At 44.4% G+C, this 15,981-nt stretch overlaps 1 protein-coding gene across 1 annotated transcript in view; it reads left to right on the plus strand.

Moving 5' to 3' along the window:
- Positions 1 to 15,981, plus strand: part of LOC121584783 (transmembrane protein 132C-like) — a 253,640-nt gene that overhangs the window by 97,781 nt on the left and 139,878 nt on the right. The window lies entirely within an intron of this gene.

Consider the following 15,981-nt stretch of genomic DNA (forward strand, 5'->3'; position numbering starts at 1 on the left):
ATTTGTGCAGTGTCTAGATCAGGGCTCTCCAACCATGTTCCTGGAGAGCTACCGTCCTGTAGGTTTTCAATCGAACTCTGATTCAGCTCATCAACCAGCTAATTATTAGAATCAGGTGTGCTAGGTTACGGTTGGAGCGAAAACCTACAGGACGGTAGCTCTCCAGGAACAGGGTTGGAGAGCCCTGGTCTAGATAATCAGACATTTTCTTCAAAAAAGAGGGAAGACAGATTGAGATTGAAGTACTGGGCTGCATACTGATGTGTAACATAAAAGTATGTTAAAAGCTTGATAAAGTTGATTTAAGTCATGTAGCCTTTGTACTGAAAGAACTGAGCTGTTTATGTTTCTTCAAACAAAGCAGTTGTCAATACCTGTTCACAATGACTGACCAAGTCTGTCTTCTACAGCGAGACACTGTCACTCTCTCTCTCTCTCTCTCTCTCTCTCTCTCTCTCTCTCTCTCTCTCTCTCTCTCTCTCTCTCTCTCTCTCTCTCTCTCCCTCTCACACACACACACACCCTGCTCTGTCCACATATTGAGTTCACCTCTCCTTTCACTGAAGTCCTGAGCTCATCAAACGCCTATTGTTTCAGAACAGTGATGTTTTGGAGGGCAGGGTGGGGGAGAGGGGACAGGGGAAGAGGGGGATTGAAGGACACTTCCACTATGGGGAAATAAAAAGGCCCTTTGTGTGCACCTTAAGAGCTGAGCTGGTGGCACAGGGGACAGCCTGGGCTGTGTTCTGACAGGTCTGTCTATCAGCAGGGCTGAGGCTGAGGCCAAGGCACACAAACAGGACAAACAGAACAAGGACACAAAAAAGCCTCTCCTGTCCTTCCCAGCCATCCTCACGTGCTCACCTCACTCCCATGTCAATGGGACTGTCATATGCTCTGTCACCTGTCACTCACTGGGCTTAATGTGTTGTACAGTTCACATCCTAGGACAGGGGGACCAGTGATGTCCTAGGAATGATTTACTCTGTGGAAGACCATTCTAGTATGAGTCAGAGGAAGGGAGGTGAGACTGTGTCTATGCTGCAACCCTATGATCAGTGTTTGGTCAGTAGAGAGAGAAAGTGTGATTGGAAAATGATGGGATGTGGTCTCTCCCGTCTCCCTTTCTCTTCTCTTCCCCTCCCCTCCATCTTTTTCTTCCTGTTCTGAGGCCACCGTACTGAAATGGGGTGGGTATGGGATGGTGGTGGAGAGAGGTGTCGGGAAGTGTCTTTACCCAGGATTAAACACCAGCATCCAATACCAATTAGAATACACTTTGTTGTGGGGCCCGTCCTTTCCCTGCCCTGGCTCACCTTTCCCCATCCTCTGAAGAGTAGGCGACCTCTGATTGACTCCAACATACTCTCCTCTCCTGTTCTGGGCTCTTAGTGGTGCTCAGTCGTTTTACATGATTTGAATAGTTCTGGCATCACATTAGTGAACCCAGTTCCCTCTAATCCCATCTGGCCTGTGGTTAGAGAAAGATAGACAGGGTGCCAGCAGAGCCACTCAGCTGAGAGAATGGGGAAGTAGGCTCTAATAGAAGCATCCCTAATTCAATTGACATGAATATGTGGCTTTAATGGATTTTACCTGGTGGGCCTGAAATTGGAAAGATTTCAGGGCATATTAACCTGTTTAAAGTAATTGGAAAAAATGTCTGATTTTCATTTTATTTTGCAAGCATTTGGGAGGAAGGAAGTTGGTGACATGCAGGAGATTATGATCTATTTCTTAGGCCACGTGAGTAGAGTTTTGATTCGGTGTAGCTAAAGTGTTGCTTCCTTTCCTGCCTGTGGGGTTGCTCTTTTATCTCCCCCATGACATTTGATGTACTCTTCCACAGATACGCTGCACAGTGCACACCCAAGCCCTCTCCTCTCCTCTCTCCTTCATTGTGTTTTTAGGGATGTTGAACTTCTTGCTTTGTCATCTCTTTGTGTTTCTCCCGGGTGAGGTCTTTTTTTAGTGCTCTGCTCTCTGCCAGTTGGGGCTGGCCTGCTTTCGTTCCTGCTTTTTTAAAGGTCAGCGTGTCTGGGATAAAGACGTGTCGATCACAGGATAACCCGGGCTGGCCGGGTCATTTACATCAAAGCTGCTGTGAGAGGGTGTTGGGTTCTGGAGCACCAAGGGGGCTCTCTCTTTCTCTCTCTCTCTCTGAGGACTTCTCCTCAATACTATTAGCCCCACTGAATTACGGTGGAGATATGGCCTTGAGTCTACTCCACCCTGTCTCTCTCTTCATCTCAGCCAAATGTAATGTATCTCTGCACACTATTTAGTATTATATTGGTGATGCAGAGGAAATTAGTGAGCATCATAGGAAAATGTTTCATTTTTTGGACGGTCACCTGACAGAATTTCCAGAGGAGCACGGCAGTTGATCCACCCACGCTAGACTTTGTTCCTCTCCTCCAATCTTTTATTCACTGTCTTCGACAGGTAGCCTAGCGGTTAGAGTGTTGGGATAGGTAACCGAAAGGTTACTTGTTTGAATCCCTGAGCTGGCAAGGTGGATAAATCTGCTGTTCAGCCCCACAGAAACTGCTCCCTGGGTGCTGATGATGTGAATGTTGACTAAGGCAGCCCCCTGCAGCTCTCTGATTCAGAGGGGTTTGGTTAAATGTAGAAGACACATTTCGGTTGAATGCATTCAGTTGTCTCCTTTCCCTTCTCTTCCTCCTCCTTCTCCCTGTTAGTTTCCAAACATGGTTTGCATTGATTTATTCTCATCCACCAATTAAAAGTAATTTTGTGAGCATTAGAGTAAGCCATGCCGGGGGCCTTGTACCACAGCAGGCTGTTCAATACCTCACTGAGAGTTTGTGCATACAGGGTGTGTGTGTGTGTGTGTGTGTGTGTGTGTGTGTGTGTGTATGTGTGTGTGTTTATCTGAGATTTCCATCACGTGCAGGGCATTCATTCTCTGTTCTCAGGCTAAATCCTCATGTTGTTGGAGCAGTGTCAGTAGCCTTTGCTGCCACACAATGCTTATCTTTTACAAACTCCCTGCCCCCGTGGGTGTAGAGGGGGCATTGGCCCTGGGAGGGGGAGAGGAGGAGAGGAAGCCACTGATGTAAATAACCCTGGGCTGTGATGCCTGTGAAAAAGGCCTGGACACTACACAGAATACCAAGTGTCACTGCATGCCCAGCTCTTCCTCCCCATGTAGCCTACTGCCTGCTGTCTTAGTAGCAGTGGCATTGGCAGAGCTCTGACTGGTTCTGTGTGCCAATGGCACAATATACACTACCTGACCAAAGGTATGTGGACACCGGCTCGTCGAACATGTCATTCGAAAATCATGGGCATTAATATGGAGTTCCCCCTAAACAGCCTCCACTCTTCTGGGAAGGCTTTCCACTATATGTTGGAACATTGCTGCGGGGACTTGCTTCCATTCAGCCACAACAGCATTAGTGAGGTCGGGCACTGATGTTGGGCGATTAGGCCTGGCTCGCAGTCGACGTTCCAATTCATCTCAAAGGTGTTCGATGAGGTTGAGGTCAGGGCACTGTGCAGGCCAGTCAAGTTGTTCCACACTGATCTCGACAAACCATTTCTGTATGGACCTTGCTTTGTGCACGTGGGCATTGTCATGCTGAAACAGGAAAGGGCCTTCCCCAAACTGTCATTGTATGCTGTAGCGTTAAGATTTCCCTTCTCCGGAACTAAGGGGCCTAGCCCGAACCATGAAAAACAGCCCCAGACCAATATTCCTCCTCCACCAAACTTTACAGTTGGCACTATGCATTCGGGTAGTAGGCATTCTCCTAGCATCTGCCAAAACCAGATTCATCCATCGGACTGCCAGATTGTGAAGCGTGATTCATCACTCCAGAGAATGTGTTTCCACTGCTCCAGAGTCCAATGGTGGCAAGCTTTACACCACTCCAGCCGGCACTTGGCATTGCCCATGGTGATCTCAGGCTTGTATGCGGCTGCTCCACCATGGAAACCCATTTTATGAAGTTCCCGACGAACAGTTCTTGTGCTGATGGTGCTTCCAGAGGCAGTTTGGAAATCGGTAGTGAGTGTTGCAACTGAGGACAGACGATTTTTACGCACTATGCGCTTCATCACTCGCCGGTCCCGTTCTGTGAGCTTGTGTGGCCTACCACTTCGCGGCTGAGCCTTTGTTGCTCCTAGACATTTATACTTCACAATAACAGCAGCACTTACAGTTGACCGGGGCAGCTCTAGCAGGGCAGAAATTTGACGAACTGACGTGTTGGAAAGGTGGCATCCTATGACGGTGCCACGTTGAAAATCATTGAGGTCTTCAGTAAGGCCATTCTACTACCAATGTTTGTTTATGGAGATTGCATGACGTGTGCTCGATTTTATACAGCTGTCAGCAACGGGTGTTGCTGAAATAGCCAAATTCACTAATTTGAAGGTGTGTCCACATACTTTTGTATATATAGTGTATACTGTAGGTATGGAAGTGGATATGGATGGACCTCACTCCATCCTTCATTGTCCATGACAGGGTTTGTGGAGTGAGTCGGCTCTCCTTTTCCCTCAACAGCTGATCATCTTGTGGAACATCATTATCTCCAGGGCACACATCTACAGAACTATTTATTTCACCTATTTTCAAAATGAAAAATCGAGTGAGGGAAGAAAAGGGGGGAAAACAAGTGTGAGGGTAAATCCGTCTCCTACCACAGGCGACGTTATCGCTCCGTCACAGCTTAGTGGAGGCCTGGCCGTGTGTGTGTGTTGAGATTGAGAGGGGGTGTTGTGCTGTAAATGATAGGCATGTTAATCCGTACACACACGTTCGCCTGCAGATTAGCCTGTGCCTGCTGTAGGAATCAGTGGAAATACACACTCCTCTCCTGCAGCACGGGAGCCTCTTTTCTTGAGATGAGCTCCTATACCTGCTCTCGCTCGCTCTCTTTCTCTTTAAAAAAAAAATCAGTTCATCTCAAACAGGGTGACACTTTTAGGTCCTGGGACCTGGGAAGATACTGCCATATACAGGATAGAGGAGCAGTTGAACTAATTCTCTATATAAATTAGTAACCGTACAAATCACGGCCTAACTGCCGTCCAAGTCAATGATTTCCTCTTGGAGTAGTTGAGGCAAGGAGTTAGAGCCATCTAAGTCCGTGGTTAAGGTAACCTTATGGAGATACAGGAAAGTAATAGTGCCTCTGAGTTTAATTGAATTGAAAACCTCTGATTGGATGGAGCAAAAGGGGAAATGTTATGCAAGTGTCTTAGTCATGTATGAGTATTATTAACTTACTATTCATATTTCTCTCGTTGCTTCTCTCTCTTTGTTGTGTGTTCCCGATCTTTATCTCTCTGTTTTGTGTACCCCTCTCTATCTTTCTCTCTCTCTGTCTCTCTCTCTCGCTCTGTCCCCGACTGTCGTCAAAATCCAATTAGGAGACAGATTTGTGAGGAAACCACAGATCCGCACACCATGATAGCAGGCATATGAATTCTCAATATGGGTTTGTAATGCTTCCCTTTTGCACACAGCTCAGCGTGTTGACACAAAGGGTGGTGTAATTGTCACACATATATGCATACAAAACTATTTTCCTGTCTCCTGAATGGGCACTCAGGAGAGCAATGGCACAACATACAATAATCTCTGCTGTGTGATTCTGAAACGAAAAGCCAATGAAACATGTTCCCTCTGTGCAGTGGAATGGCCGACCACTGAGGGGATGTTGTAGACACTTGTGGTCCATGGTATAAAGGTAAAGTAGGCTACATGGGCCACAGGTTCACTGTTATGCGCCATAGTCACATCGGTCACAGGCCTTTCTTTTTACTGAGCCACGTCAGGTCATCTGCTATCCCAGCCTGCCATGCCCCTGTCAGTATGGGTAAAATGATAAAATACATGAGGCTATGTAATTGATGCAAATATGGCCATGGGCGCAGGTGGGGAATTCTAAATGCTTTCTTATCATTCATGTTGACATTGTGATGGTTTAAAGGGACATTAGATGAATAATTCATGAGAGATTAAAAGTGGGGGCTGATATGGCTGATAAAATGACTGTCCTGGGAGATAGTGTTTACACTGCTTTTCTAAGGTTCTGCTGCTGTGTGTGCTGTTGACAGCCTCTCTGAGGCTAGGCTGTTTACAGCAAGAAGTGTAAAATGTGTGACAAAATGTTGGATTTTTTGTAATCCTATTAACATTTTATTATGACTAAAAACTGCTTACGAATAACACATACTGCAGTTTCCAGATGGTAGTTACTGTTGTCTCTGATAGTAGGCCTAAAGCAGCTGTTTCCCTTCCCTGTTGAATGCCAGAGATGAGCGGCACGACAGATTGATTTAACAAGCAGCAGAGTGCACAGTCACGCTCTGACTGCAAATGTAACAGGGTTGGTTATGTTTCCACTTGGCACTGCAGAAATATGTATTCCTATTGGTTGGTTGAGTTTATATATTATACCATTGGTTACGCTTGCAGATAGGGGACGAAAACGTCAATTCTTCTGAGTCTATTGACATGCAAGCGGTAGGTCACGTTCTGAGATAGTGGAATCTATTTACTTTATTTACAGTGTGTACAAGTTAACTATGTACATTTCCTGATATATACTGTATATATATGTGTGTATGGTACCTATTAGATATTGGTGGCGTCCTGGGATGTGCTTTTGTATGTTATTTCTGTAAGACCGAGTTAGCTAGCATGCTGTAATTGTAATGGTCGCATTAGCTCCCTGTTAATTCACAGTTAATTCCATGCTAACAGACAAATCACGAATCTACAGCCATCAACATACTGTTGTCGTGCACATCTAATGTGCTTCCTTGTGTCTATCGTAAGGAACTTACATTTATTGTATTTTGTACTATTTTTGTCATTGTTAGGATGCTTGATTACAAAATACCCAGTCTGATATTGACATGCAAGTGACAAATCATGAATCTACAGCCATCAACATACTGTTGTCCTGCACATCTAATGTGCTTCCTTCCTTGTGTCTGTGTCAGAATAAACACCAATCAACTGGGACTGCTGGCTGGGTATTCCTTTCTTTAAAAACACAGTGCAAGAGAGTTACGATGACATTTGTTACAGTGGTACGGAGACCAGTGTTCTTGTCTTCGCTGGACATCTGTTACACAAACACACACACACGCACACACTGTGACCTCTTGAGCCGTCTGATGGGAGAGGGCAGACCATACTGTATCTGTCACACTACAGTGGCCCACAGTGAACTGAACAAGAGAACTGACTAGACATGCACGCCCATGTAACAGACTCACACACAAACAGCACATGTACATCCTCCTGTTCTCATCCTCCTGTTCTCATCCTCCTGTTCTCATCCTCCTGTTCTCATCCTCCTGTTCTCATCCTCCTAGATCTATCCACTGCCTTCGGCAACGTGAACTATCAGATCCTCCTTTCCACCCTCTTAGGGCTGGGTGTCTCAGGCTCTGCACACTGCTGGATTGCATCCTACCTGGCAGGTCGCTCCTACCAGATGACGTGGAGAGGATCTGAGTCTGCACCATGTGCTCTTACTACTGGTGTCCCGCAGGGCTTGGTTCTAGGCCCTCTCCTCTTTTCTCTATACACCAAGTCGCTCGGCTCCGTCATATCCTCACATGGTTTTATCCTATCATTGCTATGCGATTGACACTCAACCACTTTTCTCCTTCCCCACTTTTGACACCCAGGTGGCGACACATCTCTGCATGCCTGGCAGACATCTCAGCTTGGATGTCGTCCCATCACCTCAAGCTCAACCTTGACAAGACGGAGCTGCTCTTCCTCCCTGGGAAGGCCTGCCTGCTCCAAGACCTCTCCATCATGGTTGACAACTCCACAGTGTCCCTCCCAGAGTGCTAAGAACCTTGGCGTGACCCTGGACAAACACCCTGTTGTTCTCTCGCTACAGCAGGTTCATGCTGTGCAACATCCGTAGAGTATGACAGTTCCTCACACAGGAAGCGGTGCAGGTCCTAATCCAGGCACTTGTATCTCCCATCTACTGCAACTCTCTTTTGGCTGGGCTCCCTGCTTGTGCCATCAAACCCCTGCAACTTATCCAGAATGCCGCAGCCGGCCTGGTGTTCAACCTTCCCAAGTTCTCCCATGTCACCCCACTCCTCCGCACACTCCATTGGCTTCCAATCGAATCTCGCATCCACTACAAGACAATGGTCCTTGCATACGGAGCAGCAAGGGGAACTGCCCCTCCCTACCTTAAGACTATGCTCAAACCCTACACCCAACCCGAGCACTCCGTTCTGCCACCACTGAGGGACACTCACTCCAATGGTGGAACAAGCTTCCCCCTAACGTCGGGACAGTGGAGTCCCTGCCTATCTTCCGAAAATGTCTAAAACCCTATCTTAAATAAATCCCATGGCGCCACCCAGAACCCTACTACCACTGACTGCTGATAACTACTTTATTGAGGGAAAATGTACTTGGTATGACTGTGATATGTGGTTGTCTCACCTAGCTATCTTAAGATGAATGCACTAATTGTAAGTCACTCTGGATAAGAGCATCTGCTAAATTACTAAAATGTCAAATGTAAACACTCATTACTGTAAAATATTTGTGCTGAATGAGACATCTGTGCATTTCAGAAACCTGCAAGCTCTGCATACAAATATATTATTTACCAAAATCTCAATTAGTCAGACAACCCTTAACAACCTCCATGTAATGCTGAACAAAGCATCTGTCTTGGAGGGTCTCATAGTGCCTGATGTTTGTTCTGTTTACTGTCCAAAGAGAATAATTGGTAGACCATCCAATGTTTTATTGTTGCGCATTGCTACAGTATAATGAGCTGTTTTTGTGCAGTCTGAGCTAAGAGAGTTTGTAAATGGTTTCATGTTGTTGTGTATTCCAGGTGAGAGTGTGTGAATGACCTGATGTTGTTGTGTAGTTCAGGGTAAGTGTGTGTGTGTGTTAATGGCCTGATGTTGTTGTGTATTCCAGGGTAAGAGTGTGTGTGTGTGTGTGTGTGTGTGTGTGTGTGTGTGTGTGTGTGTGTGTGTGTGTGTGTGTGTGTGTGTGTGTGTGTGTGTGTGTGTGTGTGTGTGCGTGTGCGTGTTAATGACCTGATGTTTTGGTGGTCTTGGTACAGCCCAACAGTCTTTTTGATAGTGTCAGCTGCTTCTGAGGCGTTTCAGCTCAGCTTCCATTAGCCACGAGCCACAAACCATCGCAAACCACCACCGGCCCTCCTGCAGTCCGCCCTGTTGTCCCCCTGCTGTCCCCCTGATGACAAACTCACTTTGTCCCCCTCCCTGCTGAGCTGTCTCATTCCCCCACACTGTGTGTTGGTGGGGGTGGACCAGGGTAACAGTGAAACATGGCCTCCTGCATGCAGTGCCTAGCTTGGTGATGGAGGATGCAGATGGGCCTCAGCAGAGTAATGGAGGGAAACGAAGAGAAACAGAGTGCCATCCCTGTCCTCTCCTCTCCACCGGCCCGTGCTGCATCATGGAGCCAGGCAGAGCGGAGCGAGGAAGAGGGGCGCGAGAGAGGCCCAGGCGCATGCAGGGGACTGCCGGCTGGAGACCACTGTAGCGTGGCTTCCAACTTATTGGATTTCCTCTGAAGAGGTTTGTTTCCTTCACTGCCCCACTGAGGGACAGTGCTTAATCTAGTTATCTCATCATTATTTATTGAGGGAACCCTCCAAGGAGTCCGAGTGTGGCTTCTGCAGTCGATCAGGGTCTGAGTGAGGAGGTAGAGGGTTCGGCAAGGGGGTTAGCTGGTGATGTTTTTCTGAAATGGTGTTAGAATTGAGAGTGGACTATAGTAGCTTTCTGATTGCCTCATGACTAGCAGTGCCCACTTTGCTATGCTCAGCTCCATTTTGCTTCGCTATGCTGACAGCTTTGTGAAGTAGCATATTGTGACTCCAATGCAGTAGCAGAGAGTATTGTTAATGAAGTCTTGGTAGTTGAAAACATTTAAAAACACATTACATTTCCTCTTCAGTTGTTGTGGGTATTATATTTTCTTTATTAATTTGTTACTGTGCATTATTTGGTATTCAGGACATTCAATTTGGCACGTAGCTCAATACGTTTATAGAAAATATATTCCCCGACGGATTGGACCCAACAAGTATTGATATAGAATAAGCCTCCACCTTTTATTTCTGTGAAATGTCAGATCACAGCTTTCCTTTGTTTATAGAAAAATACCCAATTGCTGCATTCTATTCTGTAAGTCTCAGACTGGCCTATGACTTAACTAACTATTTGGGTGCTGATTCCCAATAGTACAGAGAGTGCTACTACATTCATTAAATGTCAGTTTAAAAGTTTAGGAAAGTTGAAAAGCTCCAGCATTTGAAGCCATGTATCCACATGGGGAGTATTAGATGACCAATATTAAAGGAACTCTGATGGGCCTACAGAGCTGCAGGAGGTTCCTCAACTGGATGCAAGGCCATATTGACCATTAAGTCAATAAAGGGACTTTTACTTCAGTCGATGTACTCAATGTACTACACACTATACTCCCAGCTTCGACATGGTTGGGGAGGTTAATGCCCTGTATTCCTAAGTGCTGGATTCAGCTGAGTACAGAACATTCTCAAATACAATGTCTGGATGGGAAACTACTGAGAGACATCATGTTTATTCAAGTGAGGAGAAACAAGAACCATGTCCCCATTGCTCTCTGCCTCCTCCTGAAAAAAGAAAGAGTCAGACAGCAAGACAGAGAGACAGACAGAGAGACAGACATACAGTGGCTTGCGAAAGTATTCACCCCCCTTGGCATTTTTCCTATTTTGTTGCCTTACAAGCTGGAATTAAAATTGATTTTTGAGGGGGTTGTATCATTTGATTTACACAACATGCCTACCACTTTGAAGATGCAAAAAAAAATAATCTGTGAAACAAACAAGAAATAAGACAAAATAAATTAAAACTTGAGCGTGCATAACTATTCACCCCCACCAAAGTCAATACTTTGTAGAGCCACCTTTTGCAGCAATTACAGCTGCAAGTCTCTTGGGGTATGTCTCTATAAGCTTGGCACATCTAGCCACTGGGAGTTTTGTGGGAGCAAAACTGCTCAAGCTCCTTCAAGTTGGATGGGTTCCGCTGGTGTACAGCAATCTTTAAGTCATACCACAGATTCTCAATTGGATTGAGGTCTGGGCTTTGACTAGGCCATTCCAAGACATTTAAATGTTTCCCCTTAAACCACTCAAGTGTTGCTTTAGCAGTATGCTTAGGGTCATTGTCCTACTGGAAGGTGAACCTCCATCCCAGTCTCAAATCTCTGGAAGACTGAAACAGGTTTCCCTCAAGAATTTCCCTGTATTTAGCGCCATCCATCATTCCTTCAATTCTGACCAGTTTCCCAGTCCCTGCCGATGAAAAACATCCCCACAGCATGATGCTGCCACCACCATGCTTCACTGTGGGGATGGTGTTCTCTGGGTGATGAGAGGTGTTGGGTTTGCGCCAGACATAGCGTTTTCCTTGATGGCCAAAAAGCTCAATTTTAGTCTCATCTGACCAGACTACCTTCTTCCATATGTTTGGGGAGTCTCCCACATGGCTTTTGGCGAACACCAAACGTGTTTGCTTATTTTTTTCTTTAAGCAATGGCTTTTTTCTGGCCACTCTTCCGTAAAGCCCAGCTCTGTGGAGTGTACAGCTGAAAGTGGTCCTATGGACAGATATTCCAATCTCCGCTGTGGAGCTTTGCAGCTCCTTCAGGGTTGTCTTTGGTGTCGTTGTTGCCTCTCTGATTAATGCCCTCCTTGCCTGGTCCATGATATTTGGTGGGCGACCCTCTCTTGGCAGGTTTGTTGTGGTGCCATATTCTTTCAATTTTTTTATGATGGATTTAATGGTGCTCCGTGGGATGTTCAAAGTTTCTGATATTTTTTTATAACCCAACCCTGTTCTGTACTTCTCCACAACTTTGTCCCTGACCTGTTTGGAGAGCTCCTTGGTCTTCATGGTGCCGCTTGCTTGGTGGTGCCCCTTTCTTAGTGGTGTTGCAGACTCTGGGGCCTTTCAGAACAGGTGTACAGCTGAAGTCGGAAGTTTACATACACCTTAGCCAAATATATTTAAACTCAGTTTTTCACAATTCCTGACATTTAATCCTAGTACAAATTCCCTGTCTTAGGTCAGTTAGGATCACCACTTTATTTTAAGAATGTGAAATGTCAGAATAATAGTAGAGAGAATGATTTATTTCAGCTTTTATTTCTTTCATCACATTCCCAGTGGGTCAGAAGTTTACATACACTCAATAAGTATTTGGTAGCATTGCCTTTAAATTGTTTAACATGGGTCAAATGTGTCGGGTAGCCTTCCACAAGCTTCCCACAATAAGTTGGGTGAATTTTGGCCCATTCCTCCTGACAGAGCTGGTGTAACTGAGTCAAGTTTGTAGGCCTCCTTGCTCGCACACGCTTTTTCAGTTCTGCCCACAAATGTTCTATAGGATTGAGGTCAGGGCTTTATGATGGCCACTCCAATACCTTGACTTTGTTGTCCTTAAGCCATTTTGCCACAACTTCCTGACTAATGTCTTGAGATGTTGCTTCAATATATCCACATAATTTTCCTTCCTCATGATGCCATCTATTTTGTGAAGTGTACCAGTCCCTCCTGCAGCAATGCATCCCCACAGCATGATGCTGCCACCTCCGTGCTTCACGGTTGGGATGGTGCTCTTCGGCTTGCAAGATACCCCCTTTTTCCTCCAAATATAACGATGATCATTATGGCCAAACAGTTATATTTTTGTTTCATCAGACCAGAGGACATTTCTCCAAAAAGTACGATCTTTGTCCCCATGTGCAGTTGCAAACCGTAGTCTGGCTTTTTAATGGCGGTTTTGGAGCAGTGGCTTCTTCTTGCTGAGCGGCCTTTCAGGTTATGTCGATATAAGACTCGTTTTACTGTGGATATAGATACTTTTGTACCTGTTTCCTCCAGCATCTTCACAAGGTCCTTTGCTGTTGTTCTGGGATTGATTTGCACTTTTCGCACCAAGGTACGTTAATCTCTAGGAGACAGAACGCGTCTCCTTCCTGAGCGGTATGACGGCTGCGTGGTCCCATGGTGTTTATACTTGCGTACTATTGTTTGTACAGATGAACGTGGTACCTTCAGGCGTGTGGAAATTGCTCCCAAGGATGAACCAGACTTGTGGAGGTCTACCATTTATTTTTTCTGAGGTCTTGGCTGATTTCTTTTGATTTTCCCATGATGTCAAGCAAAGAGGCACTGAGTTTGAAGGTAGGCCTTGAAATACATCCACAGGTACACCTCCAATTGACTCAAATTTTGTCAATTAGCCTATCAGAAGCTTCTAAAGCCATGACATCATTTTCTGGAATTTTCCAAGCTGTTTAAAGGCACAGTCAACTTTGTGTATGTAAACTTCTGACCCACTGGAATTGTGATACATTGAATTATAAGTGAAATAATCTGTCTGTAAACAATTGTTGGAAAAATTACTTGTGTCATGCAAAAAGTAGATGTCCTAATCGACTTGCCAAAATTATAGTTTGTTAACAAGAAATTTGTGGAGTGTTTGAAAAACAAGTTTTGATGACTCCAACCTAAGTGTATGTAAACTTCCGACTTCAACTGTATATATACTGATATCATGTGACACTTAGATTGCACACAGGTGGACTTTATTTAACTAATTATGTGACTTCTGAAGGTAATTGGTTGCACCAGATCTTATTTAGGGGCTTCATGGCAAAGGGGTTGAATACATATGCACAGACCACTTTTCCGCTATTTAATTTTTAGAATTTTTTGAAACAGGTTATTTTTTTAATTTCACTTCACCAATTTGGACTATTTTGTGTATGTCCATTACATGAATTCCAAATAAAAATCCATTTAAATTACAGGTTGTAATGCAACAAAATAGGAAAAACGCCAAGGGGGATGAATACTTTTGCAAGGCAATGTAGAGACAGAGCGAGAGAGACAGACAGACAGAGACAGAGAGAGGCCTTAGAACATACCTCTACTGTATTTAATATCTCTAAAATGTGTGAGAAGCGATAGCCATCTTAGATGAGTGTGTTTACCTGTAACTTAGCTTAATTACCTCATAGCTGCATTCTGCATTTTGGGTATGGCATTCAGTGTGTTTGCTTTATTTGAAGCGTTGAAATTTAATCTGAAGCGCCTTTCTCTTTTTCATATGATCCTGTCACATTAGGTCTATCTGTCTGGCTTCACTAATTTTTATCCAAAGGGAGCTTGCTCACACTAACATCCAAGACAAAGAACCAGCTGGTCAAGAGACCTCAAATTTCTAGAAAGTAACGCAGCCATGCATCCTGTAGAGAGTGGAACCACACCATCTGTGCTGCTGTCTTATTACGCTCCAATCATTGTTCCTGTAATACACCAATAAGATTTCACATCAAAGTATTCCTTTTGACTGGCCAGTGAGGGTTTTGTCATTGCATATATGTCTGGTGATAGAAAATGTTTGTTATTGCTGTTGTGGCAGAGGGCAGCTGCCACAGATTTGAGCTAGACAGGGTCTCGGGGTACAGAGGATCAGTGAGACAGGGTTATTATAGTCAAAACTCACTTTAATGTGTCAACAAAGTCTCAGTAATGCCATTACATTATCAGTCTCCAAAGACATATCCTGTCTGCTGCTTTCACTACAGTCTTTGGCCTGGGTCATTCCGTTGTTAGGGAATCAGCCTCAGTTACAGGGGCAATCAGCAGTTTTTGTACTTATAAAATAATGATATATACCCATTGATTCTTGAAGAATATATCTTAGGAATGCTTTATGAGCTTAGTTCATCTGTCATAACCATCAGAACTCAAAATAGAAGTTTGTTTTACTCCCAAGTTTGTAAACAAAGTAAATGTTAACAAACACTATAAAGCCTCAAAACATGGTTAAAACTATAATTTTGACATCTTGGATGGTCATTCCTTCCATCCATAGCTCTGTCTTGGTGGTGTTTGGAAGGTGTTTGGTGTTGGAAGATGTGTGGGGTTGGAAAGGTGTGTGATTAAGGAAGGTGTATGGTGTTGAGATTGTGTGTGGTGTTGGGAAGGTGTGTGGTGTTGGGAATGTGTGTGGTGTTGCGAATGTGTGTGGTGTTGAGAGGGAAGGTGTGTGGTGTTGGGAAAGTGTGTGGTGTTAGGTGGGTGTGTGGTGTTGTGAGGGTGTAGCAGGACACTAATGTTTATTCCTGAGTGCACCACACTGGCCTCAGCCTGATAAATAATGTAAAGAAAGACAATATTTTCAGTGTCATTTCCCCTCAGAAACCCGACTGCTCTACAGTATGTGCAGTGAATGGACTAATAACTTTTCATTTGTAGATTTTCCCTGTGAACATTATCCCTTTTTGCAGTATTTTCTGCCAAGGACATAGGGCTACTGTAATTTGCTGCAGTCACTGAACACATTTCATTATGTCCTTTTTGGATTCAGAAAATTTGTTTTATTATAACCATTACTGGAGGAGAATAGACATTGTATCTAGTATACACATGGAAACAAATTGCATAGTTCCTGTGCCACTAAAATTCATGCTTTTGTTGATATACTTTAGTAATATATGTTGAAGCAAAACAACACATCGTGATTTCACTGTAAACAATGTTATTTCTTCCATTAATATGTACATACAGTGTTTTATTGAACTAAAGAGCAGCAGTTACACCACAAAACAGAGAGAAAAACGTACAATCTATAATTTTCCTCTTCCAGGAGGATACATCTGTTAGTCACATAATTGGCTCTGGAACGTGACAGAGTTTGAGTAATTATTTGATAGGAAGAAAAGAAAAGACAGCTGAGACACATATAAAGAAAAAGGGATTTGTTGAAACCATCTGATCCTTTATTGTGTATTTCTATGGCGAAGACGACATGGTCTGTTGGGCCTCAGCTGTTTGAAGCAGGTTCAGCTGGATGAATACAATGATTCAGTGAATTAAAGATCTGTTTGATATAACCACGTGTTT

The sequence above is a fragment of the Coregonus clupeaformis genome, chromosome 16 (genome assembly GCF_020615455.1).
Source record: "Coregonus clupeaformis isolate EN_2021a chromosome 16, ASM2061545v1, whole genome shotgun sequence".
Lineage (NCBI taxonomy): Eukaryota > Metazoa > Chordata > Actinopteri > Salmoniformes > Salmonidae > Coregonus > Coregonus clupeaformis.